This window comes from Equus caballus, chromosome 11, assembly GCF_041296265.1.
Source record: "Equus caballus isolate H_3958 breed thoroughbred chromosome 11, TB-T2T, whole genome shotgun sequence".
Lineage (NCBI taxonomy): Eukaryota > Metazoa > Chordata > Mammalia > Perissodactyla > Equidae > Equus > Equus caballus.
The window spans coordinates 22650524-22670359 of NC_091694.1; the positions used below are offsets into that span (position 1 = coordinate 22650524).

The window sequence follows — 19836 nt, forward strand, 5'->3', positions numbered from 1 at the left end:
GGTCTTTGAAAAGCTCGACTGGTGCACGCAGCAGAGAGAGTTCCTTCTGAATCTCGGTTTTGCTTCTATTTATTTCTTTGGTCAAAAGTAAATATGAGGCATTTCAGAGGGCAAAACGTGTAGGTTCTCATACATCTCTCATTTGCCCCCTACCCCCTCGCCTAACTTTGGAAAGTGATAACTTCTCCGCAGTTTTATTTCTTAGGGGTTGTCAGGGGTCAACTATAAGTCTGCAGAGGAAGAATACTTACGGGGCTACCCTGAAATGTCAGCAAACCTGGGTTGGAACAACTAGTCCTTTTGAATGTTTTTTCGTCCATGGCCTCAGTGTCCATTAGAATTAGGCTAATCTGAGTGACTTGATTAGAATGAAAAATGATTGTTTTTTTCTTCTAAAGGGTAAATGTTGTCATATGGGAAAGATAAATTTTAAAGTGGTTGGCACCTGTTCCCTTGGAACTCGATCTTCTAATGATCCTTCTTTACCCAAAGCAAAAATCAGGCTTAAATTAAGAGTTTCATTTGAATTCATTTTCAAAGTCATGAAATTATCCTTGCTTCTAAAAAATTTTTCAGTATGTACTTTCTTGGAATAACTAAATTTCACACTACTGTTGTAAACTTTTCAGTAGTCTTTTCAACGAGTTTCTTAAACCTTGAAAATGGCAGATGCATCTCAACTTGGGGGAGGTGGTGATATTTGGAAAATCAGAATTTGTGAGAAACATATTTATTCTATTAATAAATGAGATAGTGACACCTAATTAAAATGTCGATTTGATAAATATTGCAAATAGTGTGGACATTTTCTTCGCCATAATCGAAGCATCTCTTACTGCCAATGAACCTTGGTCTTTGGCGACTTTAGAGCTAAAGTATATGCAGTTTTCGAAATCTGATTAAATACTTTGGGAGACAAGATAAGTATGGTAAAGCTTTTGTTTCAACGGTATAATTGAGAACAATATTCTGGTCTTAAATCCTCAGTTTGTACATGGGTATGCTTACATTTTTTTCTTAACTGCCTTGGCCCATATAAGCATTTTTTTCTCTATGTAGAACGCCAAATGATAAGTCAATGAACAGTATGTATTTAGTATGTATATAGAAACTTTTAAATGGTCATTATTGAATAATGCTTCAAGTGTTTTCTCTTATGAAAAACTCCTTATGCTTTTAAATTTTTTAATTATCAGGATTTAAAAAATAGCTCTAAAAACTTGCACTTTGAATATTTGGAAAATGGTTTGTGAAGTCTAATTTTTAACATCTAAAGGTTTCATTGGCCAAGAACAGGAAAAAAAATTAGGCTGCTGTACTCTATGAAAAAATAATTTTAAAAACTCTCATACTTTGATTATTATAAATAAAATGCTGAATTTTTTTGTGTGAAATTATAAATCACTACTCCAGCACTAATTTTTCCTAGTCTTAACCATTTCACTGAGAGAATAACGTACATAATAGTGTAAATCAGTGGAAACTGAAATGTTTCTCTGTAAATGTTAACACTACTGAGTTAATTTATTTAATGTGAAATAGAGAAATTATTAACTAAATAGCATAATTTAGGATATTAAAGCCCTAATAGAGACTTTTAGATAAGCCTGAGTGAAGACTCTCTGAATAAGAAAGGAATGAAAACTTGTGTAGAATTTAATTTAGAATGTATAGACTATTCATGGGAAGAGATAGATTATAGATCAGTGATCAGTTGTGAGTTTAGATGACTAGATTAAATTCCTAGGTCCATAGAGCTAAATGGTGTATAGTATGCTTAATGCAGAAACTTCAACACTCTAATAAAAAAATTAAATTAAAAAAAGGTTAATGATGTGAATTTAGCTATTTGAGGACAGAGTTTTTGATGTAGTAAAATATCTGGTTAATTATAGCCCCCCAAGATTGACTAATCTGGTTTGTGTGTTTGATATTTAAAATAAAGTATTTTTACATTATTTTGATATTTTGGTCTCAATCTAGAATAAAGATTTGACCTCTAGTATGTACCTCACATTTCTTGGCAATTTGAGAAAGTAGAATACTTTATGGAATACCTTTATTTTATGCCTAATTTGGGGCTCAAATTAATATGCTACAGTTTATTATGAAATGTGAGGCTGTATAGTCAGTCATTCCTTCAGCATATAAAATCTTTTTTAAACTCATTCGTCTTTTCATTCATCAACAGACATTTATGAGACTTTGAAGATGTCAGATGAAATAAGCTTTTGAAATAGAAATCTTGTCATGTAAAAATGAAAAGAGTTAATGCATATAATAAATCAGAAACTATAACTTTTTTCTTTTATCACAATCTGGGCCTAGATATTTTCTATCCAAAGTCTCTTTATGTTGCTAACTTTTGTTAGTTGTGCTTAATAACATCTCTTCTGTCTGGTATGGTTGAGAAATGAGGTGGTTCACAAATATGAATTTCATGGATATTGGCAAATGTCTCATTTAATATAAAACCTTTGTATTTAAACAATATCGGATAGAGATCTAAGTGTATTTATTACATAGCTCCCTGTTTATAAACAAGGTACACAAAAGATAACTTTATTTTGGTGACCCTGGGTCACTATTCTAACTATCAGGTAATGTATTGTTTTATAGTATATTCTCAAAGAGGTCTTGAACCATGTAGAGCTGAATGCCCCTACACTAAATATTCTCAGGTTATTGTGCAATTTTTGTTTCCTTCTTGATGTCAACTTCTGCTTCTCACCACATGGCTTTTGTGGTAGCCATTTTTCATTTCTAGGTCCCTTTCTATGCTCTGGATGTTTGAGATTTACAGAGATATAGCCTCCAGGTGGTGGAGTTTACTAGAGCCTATGAAGGTTGAAATGGTAAAGTTCAAAAGAAGAAGAGCCACAGAAAGGCTATGGGGTCCTGGTAGAACATGATTTTAGAAAGTTCCTGTTTATGCTTCCTATAATCCAATATGCTATTCCACACTTCCGTATCTTTACTGAAATTTTCACCCCATTCTTTACCTGGGTATGTCTCTTAATTTTTCAAGACTTCTCAGGCATCATCACCATGAAGGCCCTGCAGATGATCTCCTTCTTATGACCTTCCTTGGTGCCTTGTGGTGGTTACCCTACCCAGTCCCTCACCTCCCTCGACCTAGGCTAAGAGCCTTTCCTTTCTCCACATACCTCTGCCAATTATGTTGATATTATTTGTTGATTTAAGTGTTTGTTCCCCGACTGGTCTTTAAGCTTCTGGAGGGCAGAGACTATGTCTTATTTTTGTATGCTCAGTGCCAAGAACAGTTCCTGGTTCGTAAAACACCCTCAAAGTTTGTTGCATTCAATTAAGAAAATGGTGCTGAAAAGTAATTTTCACTATGTTTATTATGATGCCTTTTATTTAGTTAATTTTTGTGAGTAGGAGATTGGTGCTAGCAATTCTTTGTTAGGACTCACAAATTTTTTTAAAGTACTTAAATGGTATAACAGAGAAAAAACCTTAGAAAACAAAAATGTTATTGGGTTTTTTGGCCGGACTATCACTTATCACTTAAAACCAAATCTTATCTATTAACTTTACATTAGATTTCAGGATCACATATTAGTCCATTAAAATATGGATCAAATATGAGCAGAAATTTGTTTTCTTAATCAGTAAGATGTAGATGGTGCCATAAAATTAGCATAAATATTTCCAGTGATACCTTTTTAATACATTATTATAAACTTGCCATTAATATATAAACGTATATACTTACATTTATTTAGGACTAAAAGATTGTTAGTAGATCTTTTATCAGACATCCAATATTAATTGGCTGCTAACTCAAGTTGTAGTTCTAGACCATGTATGAGAAGAACCAAGTGATTAGCACAGAAATCTGCCTGTAGTAAGTGCTCAATAAATATTTTCTTCTGTGCTAAAGATTCATTAATTATTGTGAAAAGAGACCCTGGACATCACAAGGACATAGAGTTCACTCTGCTATCTAGCCTTTTAAAAATACAGCTCTCCCATTAACTGGTACATTTATAGTAACTAGAAATCATAGGGAGGACCCTAAGCCCTTTTGAATCAGTTTTTAGAAAGATGAAATAATGAAACAATAATTATAATGTTCTATTATATGTAGGTCGTTTGAAAAGCGATCTGTAACTCAATTATTATTACTATGTAATGTATCAAAATACTTTAATCCCCAGTGATTCTGAATGAGAAAATTTTTTCATTCTTAATTGAAATTTGTTTTGTGTATCCAAAATTAAAGTTCTTGGAGTCCAAAGTGGTGTAGAGTAAATCAAAATAATATGGAGTTGATACTGTATTATATTGGATATGTGTCCTATCTAAGAGAGATAAAAAACTAGGTGTTGGGACCAGTCTGGTGGCATAGTGGTTAAGTTTGTGTGCTCCACTTCGGTGGCCTGGGGTTTGCAGGTTTGGGTCCCTGGCGCAGACCTACACGCTGATCGTCAAGCCATGCTGTGGTGGTGTCTCATGTACAAAGTAGAGGAAGATTGGCGTGGATGTTAGCTCAACAAGAATCTTCCTCACCAAAAAAAAGAAAAGAAAAGAAAAGAAAGAAAACTAAAACCACAAAATAGATGTTTAATAATGGATATGAAACAGAATAAAATGCACTTATAGAACAATACTCTTTACTCCTTGTCAATAATTCAAAATCAACTTACCTCCTGACTTTTATATCAATGAGATTGGCAACATATCACAAATTGTATTTATTAATGAGTGTTCTTAGGGATGAAAATTTTGGCACATTAGTTTATTTGTGAGTTTATAAAGAAACTTTTAAAATAAGAAATAGAAAACATTTCAATAGCAACACTGATGAAACAATGCAAAACTATATTTTCTGCTCTTAACTTTTAATTGTCTAAAGATTATTTAACTAGATTTCTTGCTTATTTTGGTCAGTAATATACCTGTAACCCTTTCTAAACTGTCAGGTCCGGAAGTTTATGGGTTTTTTTTAATCACCAGTGATAACTAGTACCCAGCCCAGTCCCCAACACATAGTAGATCCACAGTCATATTTATTGAATAAATTAATGAATGAGTTGCCTCTGTGTTTGGTCATATGACTGTTTATTTGTTCAGCTTTTATGGTAAAGAGAGTAAGAAAAACAGTGACATTGAAACTACTTAATTTTGCTCGTTGATTTGTCAGAGGTGCTGTTAAAGGTTCAGCAGAAGAGTTTGGAATGTTGGCTAAATCCAACAGGATGAATACTACCATCTTTTTATAATCCAATATTGTCTTTACACTGGGCAAAATAATATAATACCTTTAACTTTTGGATTTGTTTAAAAATTTTGCTACATTCTTTATTTCAGTGAAACTCCAATTTCCACAATAAATCATTTCTTCACAACAAATGTTTTGTTCTTAAAGTTGAGAATAACGTTTTACTTACTTGGAATTCTCTATCAGAGCGCTATCAGTTCATTTGTAACGTGATGTCTGTTTGAGAGACTATTATCAGAATATTTGGCACATTAGAACAATTTCCTGTAAAAGCAGTCATATAGATTCTGTGAATGTGAAAAAAAGATCATGCTCACCAAACTGTAAACATTTTTTATAGATGTGGAGTTACATCATAGCCAATATATATTAGCTCCAGTCTGAAGAACGGTAGTAACTAATTTTTATATTTAACAACTAGTCATTTTTGCCATCATCTGCCTTTCTCAAGTTAAGAAATCACTTGCTAACACTCGTTAATAGTTGATTATGTGCTTGCATACAGTGTCAACAGTACCACAAATGTGTGTTGGAGGCTAACTTGATTTAAATTTCATTTGACTTTCATGCATATCACTTAAATTTTAATGCATTGAAGATTATCAATGTATAAATTTATACTCTGACTTCAGAATAAAACTTTTTTACCAACTCCTTGAAAATATTAACATTTTATAAATATTTATAAATATTTTATAAGTATGACTTGAGTAAGATTGTGGTTCCGCACTAGTATGTTTTTTCCTGTGCATATTCACTCATGTAAAAATTATTTAAGTAGGAATATCACTAACTCTCCTATTCCCTGTATTTAATTAAATTCCTATGAAGGCTCAGGCTAAGGTGCTTGGGACATGCTTTTGTCACAGTGTAGTAATCAGCTGCTCAATAACAAGAACATGTAGCAAGGCACATCATGATTATATGTTATGAATTTTTTAAATACTTATTGTATGGTTGGGGTACTTCTTGTGTGATTTTTAGACATGTTCAGAATTAAAGGATGTGAACAATTGTTAGATATTTTTAGTGATTCAACTTTGAAACAAAGATTACTTACCATCTTTCAAGTTTCAAGGAACAGTTTAACTAAAAAGTATTCTGAAATAATATGGTGAAACACTTGTAAGTGGTAAAAGCTTTTATATATAGGCATCTTCATTTTTTTTTCATATTGGCAAATAAGACAAAATACAGAAATAATTTGTGCATTGAAGACTGATATAAAGCTGCAACTTTCATCCGTAACTCTAGATTTTTAGTTTTTGTCTACTAAAACAGCCTTATTATTCTCATTGTTTGGCTTTTTAGTAATTATTATATATTTGAACTTATTATAATTGTTACTGCTAAGATACTCCTTTATCTGTTTTATGTATGGTAATCCATGTAAGATTTCCTTTGAAAAAATGAAATGCCTCTTTTAAAAAATTTCAAAACTACTTGTATAGGAACAAATGCTTTCCTACTATGTAAGTAGTCTCTGGAAGCTGGTATTGTTTAAGATTCAGCAAGTTCTGTATAAATTATGATTGTCAGAAATTAAACACCTGGTCCCTTTGGCTTCCTTTGTAAGACAGAACTTCCTAACTTTGTTTGGGTACTGTGGATGTTATTCTGTACCATTCTCAAACTTTGAGAAATAGATGGCCCGTGGGCCTACAAAAAATACTTGTCTAAAGCAGTCGTGTGCCAGTAGATTCAAGAGGGCCAGGTAGGGGAAATTATTCAAAACTGGTATAAACTGCTAATTCTCTACCTCTCTTGATTCGTGAATCATCAGCAGGACAAAAGAGTTTATGGGCCATCCTAATCAACACACTTCTGCTTGCCACCATAAAAACAAAATTTCCCAGGATTAATAGGAATATTTTTGTGAGTGGATGAAAGAATTAGGATGAGACACCATTTTAATATTTTTTATGCATTCTAGAAATAAAATTGTGAACTTGTTTGGTAAACAGTAATTCAGTGTAAAATAGACCTTTGGCATTTGTGAATGCTATTTTGATTCTTTGCGAGTGACCCTTATGGAATACAATAATGGTAATTTGTAAATGTTATGGGTTTTGTAAAGATTTAAATAGGATAATGTATATAAAAGTTCTGGCTCAAATTTGAATTAGTAGGGCTGGGAGACTGAAGCACCCGAACAAATATGTGGCTTCTATGTTAGCCAAGCCAACAGCATTCATATACATCTTAATAAATGGAATTTGGAGAACCTCAAAGGACTCCACAGTTATCTGTTGTAAACATCAGTGACCTAATGTGGTCCTATTTGCCCCAAACTTAAACAACTAGGAAATTTTTACAGGTAATCTAATTTGGGGTTGGAGGCACATGCTGTATAATAGGACAAATAATGATTAAACAAGTTGATGGTGAGAGTATAGTGCTTATAGGTCTTACAGCTTCTACTCTATACAGTGATATTTGGTAGTTGTATGATGACCCCCTGAGCTATTACACAGTCTCACAGTTCAACAAGAATTAGGATGAGACAGAAAAACAAGACAAAATGTGTTTTTATCAACAGAACACCCTTTAATACCAAAATCTCATGTGGGACGGATATAAGTGCAATGTTCCAGTTGGGAGAGGGGAGAGGGCAAGCCACCACTGCCAGGCCTACGTAGCTGTTGACCTTTTCCTTCCCCTCTACAGATCAGCGCCTGTGGTAAACCTCTGGGACCCTGGAGTTCCACAGAACACCTTTTGGAAACTACTGATTCAGACTGTTAGATGTTTTTTTTTCTGCTGGTAATCCTGTATCTAGACTTGCCTCTTTCAGTCCATTTTGAGGATTGCTGCCAGAATGATCTTCCTCAAATATCAGTTTACTCCCCTGATCAAAAGCCATTTTAAGTCTTTCTTAGTTGTGCATTTAAAATAATCCACAATGTAGCTTCAATATCCCTTGCCAGTGGTATCCTCTGGCCTCTAATGTTATTATTCTGGACTACTTCATGTTGCCTGAACATGCACTGCTTTTCCTAACTCCCCGTTTTTCTAATGATGTTCAAACTCAGCAGATTAAAAAATGAACCCATTGTCCTTCCAACCCAAACCAACTCCTCCTGACTTCCCAACACTGTTAATAGCACCCTAATCATGCCAGCTGAAATTCTCCCTCATCATTATAATCTATCCCAAATGCCATCTCTTTTAGGAAGCCGTCCCTCATTCTACGTTAGAATCGCTCCGTTTTCTGAAACTTAGTAACGTTTTATGTCTGTCTAATGTCTGCTAGAACCTAACTCTATTTTATGTATAAACATGAAGTATTTTTATATGGTTTTAATACAATCTAAATTGTCAAAGTATGCAATTACTATATGAATTAAGAGAAGATGATTCTTTGTTTAGGTCAGAATCAAGACTCTTGTCATTATTGATGCAACCTGTACCCTTCTGCATTTTTAGCTCTTGTAGTCATGCTGATGCTACAAATACATCTGACTACCTTATTATTATGTCTTCTAGAATAATTGTGCTGGGACATTTACATATTGAAGTACAAATTATTTTATTATCATTTATTTTACCTTTATGTTATAGTTAGGGCTTTATTTAAAAAAATTATGTGTGTGGGTAGGTTATATTTCATTCATGATGGCAAGAGGCCTTATAAAATATTTTTTCTAGTGATGTTCAAACAAAGGGGACACCTGGTCTCGGTAAGGTTGAGAACCACTCTAAGTTTACTGTTTTATAAGAGACCAGTCACAGCCTAAATAAGATCATGTTTATGAAATCACCTTGCATAATGCTAGACACAGAGTTAGGGTCCAGAGAATGTTCAGTTCAATTCATAAATCATTTATAAGGATCCTTCAAACCCTTGCTAATCTTAGTATGGCCTGTGGACCAGGAGCATTGGCAATATAGGGGAATGGTTACAAATGCAGAAGCTCACGCCAGACTTGCTGAATCAGAATCTGCGTTTTAACAAGGTTCCTAGGGGATTCTTGTGTACATTAAAGTCTGATAAGCATTGCCCACAGTTTGAAAAGTATCAGTGAAACTTATCATCACTGTCATAGCACATGTTGGGTTAGTGGTGAGTCATCTGTATATAAGTATTTAGAATATATTTTTTATTGTTTGCTGATTTTAAGAGATAGTTGAACAACAAAAACTTTATAACATTTAGTCTTTACTTACCTTGTAATATAGCCTTTATGACAATGTAATTCAAAAGTCAAAACTCTTCGTTCATTCTTCATTCAAAAAATATTTATTGAATGCCTGTTCTGTGCCATGTATGCAAAATATTGGCGCTACAGTGGTGAACAAGACAGACAGTGCTTTTGCTCTTGTGGAATTTATGGTCAACTGAGGAAGACAGGTCCCCAAAACAAGTAAATTACAAATGAAATAAGTAAAATTAGGCTAAGTGCTATGAAGGAAATAAAGAGTGCTAATATGGAGAATAATGGTTGGGCCGGGTTGGTGAACCCTTCCTCTTCGGGGCCAGTCTTCCTCACCAAAAAAAAAAAAAAAAAAAAAAAAAAAAGTCTGGCTAAAGACAGAAATTTGGTCATCTTCAGCACATAGATGATGTTTAACGCCATTGGAATGAATGGGATCACCTCAAGAGAAAATATTTTGTGAGAAGGGGGCTCAGGATTGAGCCCTGAGGAATATCTCATTTAGGTGGTCAGGTAGAGGAAGAGCTGGCAAGACAAGAGGAAAACCAGCAGTGTGGTGTAACGTAATTCAAGAGAGGAGAGGGTTTTGCTAAGGAGTGGTTAGCCAGCTATGTTGAACGTTGTTGAAACATCAAGTTAAGGTGAGGAGGACAAAAAGTGTGGGTTGGTTTTGGCAACATAAAACTTGCTGGTGACCTTAATAAAAGTGGTTTTTGTGGAGTGGTGGGGATGGAAACCAAATTGAAGTGGTTAAAGCAGGAATGGGAATAGAGGAAGTAGAAACAGTGATACCATTTTTTTCCAGAAGTTTAGCTAGTAGGCGAAGCAGAGAAATAAGTGGGATTGTTGATGGAGAGGAATGTAGATCAAGAGAGTTTGTTTGTTTTAATTTTGCAAAGATAAATGACAAGCTATTTTTAGCCTAAGTTTACTGAAAAAAATCAAAGACCAAGATTGAAACAGATCTTGAAATCTGAATTCTCAGGGAAGTTTGATTGCAGAATTAGCTATCACTGAAAATATCTTCTTATTTAGTTGGCACATGACATGTAAATGAATTTTCTCACCGTGAGAATTTTTAAGATATATGGTACCCATTCAGTGGATGGTTGGTATAGATATAACCTGTAAAGACTATAAAAGAATCATGAGAAACTCTTGAAATAGAAACTTTTTTCAAAAGTGGGAACATATTTCTTTAATTACATTTCTAAGGTTTTGGATTTTAGATATTTGAGAATGTTTGAGTGTTCATAGATTTTTTTAAAATTAAGGAATAACTTATGCAATGAAGTGCACATATCTTAGTTATATAGCTTGATTAAATTTTACCTGTATACACACTTTCCAAGATATGAAACATTTGCCTCACTCCATAAGGTTTCTTTGTGCCCATTTATAGTTAATATCCCCCCTTAGCCCCAAGTTAAACACTGTTCAGACTTGTGTCATTATAGATCAATTTTCCTGTTCTTGAATTCCATATAAGTGGAATCACACAGTATGTGCTGTTTTCATGTCTGGCTTCTTTTACTCAGCATACTTTTGAGATCCATCCATATTGTTACGTTTATTAGTAGTTCGTTCTATTTTATTGTTGAATGGTATGAATATACCACAGTTTATTCATTCTACTGTTGATAGACATTTGATTGTATCCAGTGTTTTTCTATACTATGAACATTCTTATGCATATCTTTTGGTGGACATATACATTTATTTCCCTTAGGTAGATATCTAGGACTAGCAATTCTGGGTCATACGGTAGGTGTATGTTTACCTTTGATACACACTGCCAAATATTTTTCAAAGTGATTGGACCAGTTTAGCCTCCCACTAGCAATGTCTGAGAGTTCCAGTTCTTCCACATCTTGCCAACACTTGCTATTGTTAGTCAGTCTTTTAAATTTTAGCCGTTCATTTTGGTGTGTAGTGGTATTTCATTGTGGTTTTAATTTGCAGTTTTCCTGATGTTGAGTATTTTTCATGTTTATTGGCCATTTGGATATCCTCTTTCCTGAAGTGCTATAAGTCTTCTGTACTTTAAAAAAAATTTTATTAAAGTCATAATAGTTTATAACATTGTGAAATTTCAGTTGTACATTATTTGTCTGTCACCATGTGTATGTGCCCGTTTACCCCTTATGCCCACTCCTCAACCTGCTTCCCCTCTGGTAACCACTAATCTGTTCTCTTTGTCCATGTGTTTGTTTATCTTCCACATATAAGTAAAGTCATACTGTGTTTGTCTTTCTCTGTCTGGTTTATTTTGCTTAACACAATACCCTCCAGGTCCATCCATGTTGTTGCAAATGGGATGATTTTGTCTTTTTTATAGCTGAGTAGTATTCCATTGTATGTATATACACCACATCTTCTCTATCCATTCATCAGTCGTTGGGCACTTGGGTTGCTTCCGCATCTTGCCTATTGTGAATAATGCTGCATTGAACATAGAGGTGCATAAGTCTCTTTGAATTGTTGATTTCATGTTCTTTGGATAGATACCCAGTAGTAGGATAGCTGGGTTGTATGGTATTTCTATTTTTAATTTTTTGAGAAATCTCCATACTGTTTTCCATAGCGGCTACACCAGTTTGCATTCCCACCAGCAGTGGATGAGGGTTCCCTTTTCTCCACATCCCTTCCAACATTTATTTTTTGTCTTGGTGATTACAGCCATTCTAACGGGTATATCTCAATATGGTTTTGATTTGCGTTTCCCTGATGATTAGTGATGTTGAACATCTTTTCATGTGCCTATTGGCCATCTGTATATCTTCTTTGGGAAAATGTCTGTTCATATCCTCTGCTCATTTTTTGATCGGTTTTTTTTTTTTGTCGTTGAGTTGTGTGAGTTCTTTATATATTTTGGAGATTAACCCCTTGTCAGATAGATGATTTACAAATATTTCCCCCAGTTAGTGGGTTTTCTTTTCATTTTGTTCCCAATTTCTTTGCCTTGCAGAAGCTCTTTAGTCTAATGAAATCCCATTTGTTTATTTTTTCTTTTGTTTTCCTTGTCCAAGTAGACTTGGTATTCAAAAAGATCCTTCTAAGACTGATGTCAAAGAGTGTACTTGCCTATATTGAATTCTCGGAGTTTTATGATTTCACATCTTACCTTCAAGTATTTAATCCATTTTGATAATTTTTGTGTATGGTGAAAGATAATGTTCTACTTTCATTCTTTTGCATGTGGCTGTCCAGTTTTCCCAGCACCATTTATTGAGGAGACTCTCCTTTCTCCGTTGTATGTTCTTAGCTCCTTTGTTGAAGACTAGCTGTTCGTAGATGTGTGGTTTTATTTCTGGGCTTTCAGTTATGTTCCATTGATCTGTGTGTCTGTTTTTGTACCAGTACCATGCTGTTTTGATTACAGTAGCTTTGTAGTAAATTTTGAAGTCAGGGATTGTGATTCCTCCAGTTTTGTTCTTTTTTCCCAGGATTGCTTTAGCTATTTGGGGTCTTTTGTTGCCCATATGAATTTTAGGATTCTTTGTTCTGTTTCCATGAAAAATGTCATTGGGATTCTGATTGGGTTTGCACTGAATCTTTAAATTGCTTTAGGTAGTATGGACTTTTTAACTATGTTTATTCTTCCAATCCATGTGCGTGGCATGTCTTTCCATTTCTTCATGTCATCATCGATTTCTTTCAATAATGTCTTATAGTTTTCATTGTATAGCTCTTTCACCTCCTTGGTTAAGTTTATTCCTAGATATTTTATTCTTTTTGTCGTGATTGTAAATAGGATTGTATTCTTGAGTTCTCTTTCTGTTAGTTCATTATTAGAGTATAGAAATGCAACTGATTTTTATAAGTTAATTTTGTACCCTGCAATTTTGCTGTAGTTATTGATTATGTATAATGGTTTTCCAATGGATTCTTTAGGGTTTTCTATATATAAAATCATGTTGTCTGCAAACAGTGAGACTTTCACTTCTTCATTGAAAATTTGGATACCTTTTATTTCTTTTCTTGCGTAATTCCTCTGGCCCAAACCTCCAGTACTGTGTTGAATGAGAGTGGTGAGAGTGGGCACCCTTGTCTTGTTCCTGTTCTCAGAGGAATGGCTTTCAGTTTTTCCCTGTTGAGTATGATGTGTGGGTTTGTCATATATGGCCTTTATTATGTTGAGGTATTTTCCTTCTCTACCCATTTTATTGAGAGTTTTTATCATAAATGGATGTTGGATCTTTTCAAATGCTTTCTCTATGTCTATTGAGATGATCATGTGGTTTTTATTCCTCATTTTGTTAATGTGATATATCACATTGATTGATTTGCGGATGTTGAACCATCCCTGAATCCCTAGTATAAATCCCACTTGCTCATGGTGTATGATCCTTTCAACGTATTGCTGTATTTTTTTTTAAGTTGGGTTGTATTTTTTCGTATAGATTGTGTGGGCGTTCAAAAAAATATTTTGGAAAAATGCACTTTGTCAGGTGTGTATTGCAAATATTATCTCCCAGTCTGTAACTTGCCTATTTATTTTCTTAATCTATTTGATAATAGAATTCTTAATTTTAATGAAGACTAATTTATCAATAGGACATAAGTGTGCTTTATGTTCTATTTAAGAAATCTTTACCTACTCTAAGGCCATGAAAATATTCTTCCATGTTTTCCTCTAGAAATTTGATGGTTTTAATTTTCACAGTTAGGTCTATTACCTACTTCAAATTAATGATTATATTTTTCACCCCCGTTATTTTATAAGAAAAACTAGGCATTTTAAAGTTATAAAATGAAAATCTTACTTGGAATATGTTGGATTCAACCATTTTAGCACAAACTTTTTTTTAAGTAGCAATAATATGAAATGCCCATTCCTCTTTTTCTCTCTACGTGTTCATTTGGTGGCATGTGATATCCATGGTAAAATAGAAATGTATTTATTTTTCTAAAACTTTAGAGTAATTGACCTTTCAAGGAAAATAACACTGCATATTGAATTTTCTGTTTTCAACCTGTGCCCCATGGTCTATAATTTCCTTATTAGATATTTAATCTGGGGGTAAAAATGAAATAGTTTTTATGTAAAAGGGTAAGTTAGGAAGAACAGGAATGGTAACATGGGCTGCATTTGATCTAGTGTTCTTAGATAAGTAGTGTGATATTTCTTAGCCTTTACCTTAGTCCAAGGAAGAAAGAAAGGGAGTACTTCATGGTTGGAGGGATTACTCTTATTTTAAGGCATGCTCTTTGTTTATATATCTTCCTTTCCCCTCAATCTTAGTCAGTTGAGGTGTTTGAAATCAGTTAGGTCTAAAATCTGTTCTAGTTCTGACCCTCTTCCAAGATCTATAATCTATGTAGGGAAGCACTTGAAAACAGTGCTTAAGGGGCCGGTCCTGTGGCTGAGTGGTTAAGTTCATGCACTCCACTTAGGCAGCCCAGGGTTTTCCCAGTTCGGATCCTGGGCACAGACCTAGTACAGCTCATCGAGCCGAACTTAGGCGGTGTCCCACAAAGCAGAACCAGAAGGACCTACAACTATGTACTGGGGGGCTATGGGGAGAAGAAGAAAAAAAATAAAAAATAAAACAGTATTTAAATCCTTTGAAACAAATGTGAAACTCAAGAAACAAATCTTGCTTCTCTTCTTAATATGTCACTGACATTGTACCCTTGGACAATCATGTGACTTTATATTTTTTGTCATTCTTTGTGTCTTGAATTTTGTCTGTAGAATGGGGAGAATAATAAATGCCATTGTGCCTGTTTATCTTCCAGAAATGCTATGAGATAATATAAAATCTCATTCACACTACTGAGCTAAGTGCTTGGTGCCGTATTTTTGGAAGACCACAAGCAAACAGAACAGGGGAAGAAAACTCTCACCACGGTTAGGGAGCTGAGTGGTAGCATCTGAGTAATAACTTATTGTCTATGTTCCCCGAAAGCTGAACTAAGACCTGAAATGGACATTGCAGGAAATTTGAGTTGAGCTACATTTAAGAAGGAACTTTATTAACCATTGGAGTTTTTCTGAAATGGAAAGGAATAACTTCTATATTATTGGAAGTGTCTAAGCAGAGGCTGTACAACCCAAATAGGGGGATATTGGAGGAAATTCAAGCATCAGGTGGCAGAGGAAGGAGAAGTAAGCTAGTTAGATATCCACTCTAATTCTGATATTCTAATTTCGTTGGTTATAGGGATCGTTTTCATTATGCAGAACTGTTCTTGTGATGACAAGATTCCATAAGTGATTGTAGGTAGAAGTAATAAAGAGAACTGGTAAAGGACGTTTCAGAAATATTAGCTAACACTGTCTGGCATTTATAGTCCCAAGTGTTAATGTTGTGATTGTGAATACATTTTTGTAGTCAGTGACTCAGTTTCCAAAGCTTTTAGTTAAAAAGTAAATGTGGACCTTTTAGATAAGAGAAACTGTTTTTTTAAAAAGAGGCATGGGGCTAGGGGAGTCAGTTTACTGTTAATGAAGATAAAAAGGTATGTCAACATTCAGAGACAGCTTTGTGGCAGCTGTCAGGCACCAGTGCTGCTGGCAGCCGGCAAATTCAGTACAAGATTCTTTCTGAGATTTGACATTTTTCTCTCCTTTAGCACCTACACTTCCTCCTGGGAAAACAGACCAGTGAGTGGAAATCTGATCTCTGAAACTAAGATTAGAATTTTGTTAGCTGATATTCTTAATTGAATGATAATTACTTAACGGTATCAAAATAAAGGTGTTTATAACCATTTGAGTTTAAAATATGGTTACAAATTTCCTTGCTAACGTTAAGTATTTGGTTTAGTACATAGATAATTTATTAGAGCTAAAAGGTAAAAACATTCACGTGAGAACTTTGGTAAAATCTCAATTAACCAGACTCCTGCCATTTCCCAGTTTAAATTTTATTTGTCATCTATCACCTTTCATTTTGTAGCACATGAAATGCTAGAATCTCTGAGAAAAATCTTAGTATCTTAACAAAAATTCTAACTAGTGAAATTTTTTAAAATGGTGTCTTTGTCTATGAAAAGAGAATCTGAAGACATGAGAACAAGTTTGAAACTGGCGTCTCTCAGTAAGCATGTGATGAAGGCTTGTTTTGAATACTGGTAGAAAACAATTTGAGATTGCTAGTAAAGCTTTGAGAAAGCTACAAAGCTTGGAAAGCTACAAAAGAAATAACTTTTAACTTTACAGTCCACTATATTTATCAGCTGTCTCAGTAACATAATAATTATAAATTTTACAAGATTTGTTATTTAACAGGGAAGGTGTCAATAGAAAACACTAATGATTTAATTAAACCTAAAACGTATCAGGAAATTGGTTATTTAGTTGTGGGAAGGGCAGGAGGGCAAATGATATGAAAAAAGTATTAGAGTTTTCTGCTAGATTATAATTTTGGTTTTTAAATGAGATAATAAAAATGGTTTTATCTAATGATATCAAAAAATCCTAATGTAAACATAATGCTAAGTATGTATTTGTACACATACATATAAGTACATTTTAAAATATCTGTATTTTTGGCATCATGTGGTATTTGTTTTTACCCTCTGAAAAGTCACATTAATTTTTCAGTCAGTGAAATTTGTAAAATGCTGTGTATGAAAGATGCTGTCTAGATGCTTTATATCTTTGATTACTGCATTAAGGGAAACCTGAACTTTTTCCTAAAATTCCAATTGCAGGAGTTTGGGAAATATTGATAGAAGATGGTCATTGTTAAGCTGTTTCTTGGTATAATATCTTTAAAATTTTGATTGATATTCATTTTTTATACGTGGTTTGATTTATTTCTTTCTTCCTGATCCAGAGTTTTAATGTTTGTTTTAAGTAAGTAGCTTTACAGTGGTATCCCAGACAACAGCGAGATATTCTAAAACCTAAATCAGTGCTATTCAGTAGAACTTTCTGCAATGATGGAAGTGTCCTTTATCTGTGTTGTCCAATAGAGCCACATGTTCTGTTCAGTACTAGAAATGTGGCTGGTGCAACTGAGAAACTAAATTTTTTATTTTAAACTTTTAAATTTAAACTTAAATCACCATGTGTGGCTGGTGGCTACTGTATTGGACAGTACAGTATTAGTATTAGTGATAGATCTAGAACAGGACTTGGCAAACTTTTTCTGTAAATGACCAGATAGTGAATGTTTTAGGCTTTGCGAGTCATACGGTCTGTTTCGACTGCTCATCTCTGCTGTTGGAGTACGAAAGCAGCCATAGACAGTGCAGAAATGAATGGGTTAGGCTGTGTTCCAATAAAACTTTATTTATGGACACTGAAATTTGAATTTCATATACTTTTCAAGTGGCAAAAAACAGTATTCTTCTGATTTTTTTCAATGATTTAAAAATGTAAAAACCATTCTTGGTTCACATGCCAAACAAAAACAGGTGGTAAGCCATAGTTTGCAGAACCTTGATCTGGAGTGTTCAAAAGTAGTATCAATGATAGAGATGTAAAAATTCATGTGTTCATTCAACAAATATTTATTGAGTGTCCATCACGATTGGGTACTATTTTGGATGCTGAAGATATAGCAAAATAGCAATAAAAATGCAGACAACATCCCTGTTCTCACGGAGCTTACATATGGGGAGACAGATAAAAAAAAGGACAAATATATATCAGGTGGTGACAATGAAGAAATTTTATGAAGAAAAATAAAGCAAGGTAAGAGAAAAGAAACTGACAGTGGAGGATGACATTTTATATAGGGTAGTTAGGTAAAGCTTGTTTGGGAAGGTGACTTTTGAACACACACCTGAATGAAGAAAGGAAGTGGGCCAGGTGGCTATCGTGGGGAAGAGCATTCTGGTCAAAGGGAAGGGTAAATGCAAAGACTCTGAGGCAGGAGCATGCTTTACCTGTTCAGGTGACAGGAGAGATGTAGAAAATTGGCAAGATTCATGTTTCAACAAAATTAACCAGCTTTGGAATTCTTCCATCATTTGCATCAGATAGGTATAAACATCAGTACAGGAAACTTTATTTCTATCAAAAGCAATATAGGGACCCTTCCTTCTTAGCTTTCCAGAACATTCTTTTGAATATTTTAAAGCTATATTGAGTGCCAACACATTAAAAAGACCCCCGTAGACCCCATCAAATGGAAACTTTCTGAGGGTTTTTTGGACTGAAGTATAAGAAATTACAAAATAGCCCATTAAAAACGTAAAAGTTTTTGCTGCACTTAGAAATACTTAAAAGTTTTCTGGTCTTCAGTTGGGAATCCCTTCACTATATATCCACTACTGCACTTCATGTTTTTATAAAGATCTTTAAATTCAGGGTGGAAAAATGTACTTCAATCTATTTTGTCCTTGTGTTTTAAATATTTTTTAGTACCTAAGAAGAACATCCATGTAGCCTGATTGTAGATGGGTTTAATGTCTCCTTTAAGTTCTGAATACTAAGATAATCAGAATCTACTTTTTCTCTTAGAAACTGTGCTCAGTTACTTCTGGTGTTATTTACAGCACACAAAGCCCACTTGAAAAAGTATTGAGAACTATTTAAATGTCATTGTCAGAGGGTTTAAAAGGTTCAGGGGACCTTTTTTATTTAGGTTATCAAATGAAAAGTCATCGTGCTCTATAGTAACTAAATGATGTTTTCACATGAAGATTGCTTATGTGAAACCTTTGAGCTAGTTTTCTTTCTTTTTTTTCCTGTTAAGAATCCCTTTAGTGTGCATTTAGAAGTTTCACAGTTAGCTTTTTTTCTTTAACTTTTTTTTTAAAAAAAAAAAACACATCAAACTTACAGAAAAGTTGCAATACAGGACAAAATACTATTTTTTCCGGAAATTTTGAGAGTAAGTTGCTGACGTGATACCCTGTCACCCTTGAATACTTCTGTGTGTATGTTCTACCTTCTACATAACCAGGAAAAACCATCAAAATCAGGAAATTAACAGTGATACATTACTACCATTTAATCCTCAGACCCCATTCAGATTTCTCCAGCTGTTTCTATAATGTCCTTTACAGCAAGAAGATTCAGCTCAGAACCACACATTGTATTTAGTTCTCACATCTCTTCACTCTCCTTCAGTCTGGAACAGTTGCTCAGTCTTTCATGACCTTGACACTTTTGAGGATTACAAGCCAGTTATTTTGTAAACTATCCCTCAATTAGAGTTTGTTTTTGCATGGTTAGGTTCACGTTATGCATATTTGGCAGGAATATCACATAAGTGATGCTGTGTTCTTTTCATTATCAGGTGGCATGTAATTTTTGTTTGTCCTGTTACTGATGATGATCACTTTGCTCAAAGTGGTGTCTACCAGGTTTTCCACTATATAGTTCTTTTTATCTTTGTAATAGTAAATATTTTGGGGAGAAGCACTTTGAAACTATATAAATATTCTGTTCATCATCAGAGTTTCAATTTATTCACTTACTTATTAATGTCAATATGGACTCATGAAGTTCTGTTTTCTTCAATGGGTTAT

General features: G+C 34.0%; 1 protein-coding gene across 9 annotated transcripts in view; it reads left to right on the forward strand.

Annotated features, from left to right (window-relative positions):
- The window catches only part of IKZF3 (IKAROS family zinc finger 3), an 87362-nt gene that overhangs the window by 3760 nt on the left and 63766 nt on the right, over positions 1-19836 (forward strand). The window lies entirely within an intron of this gene.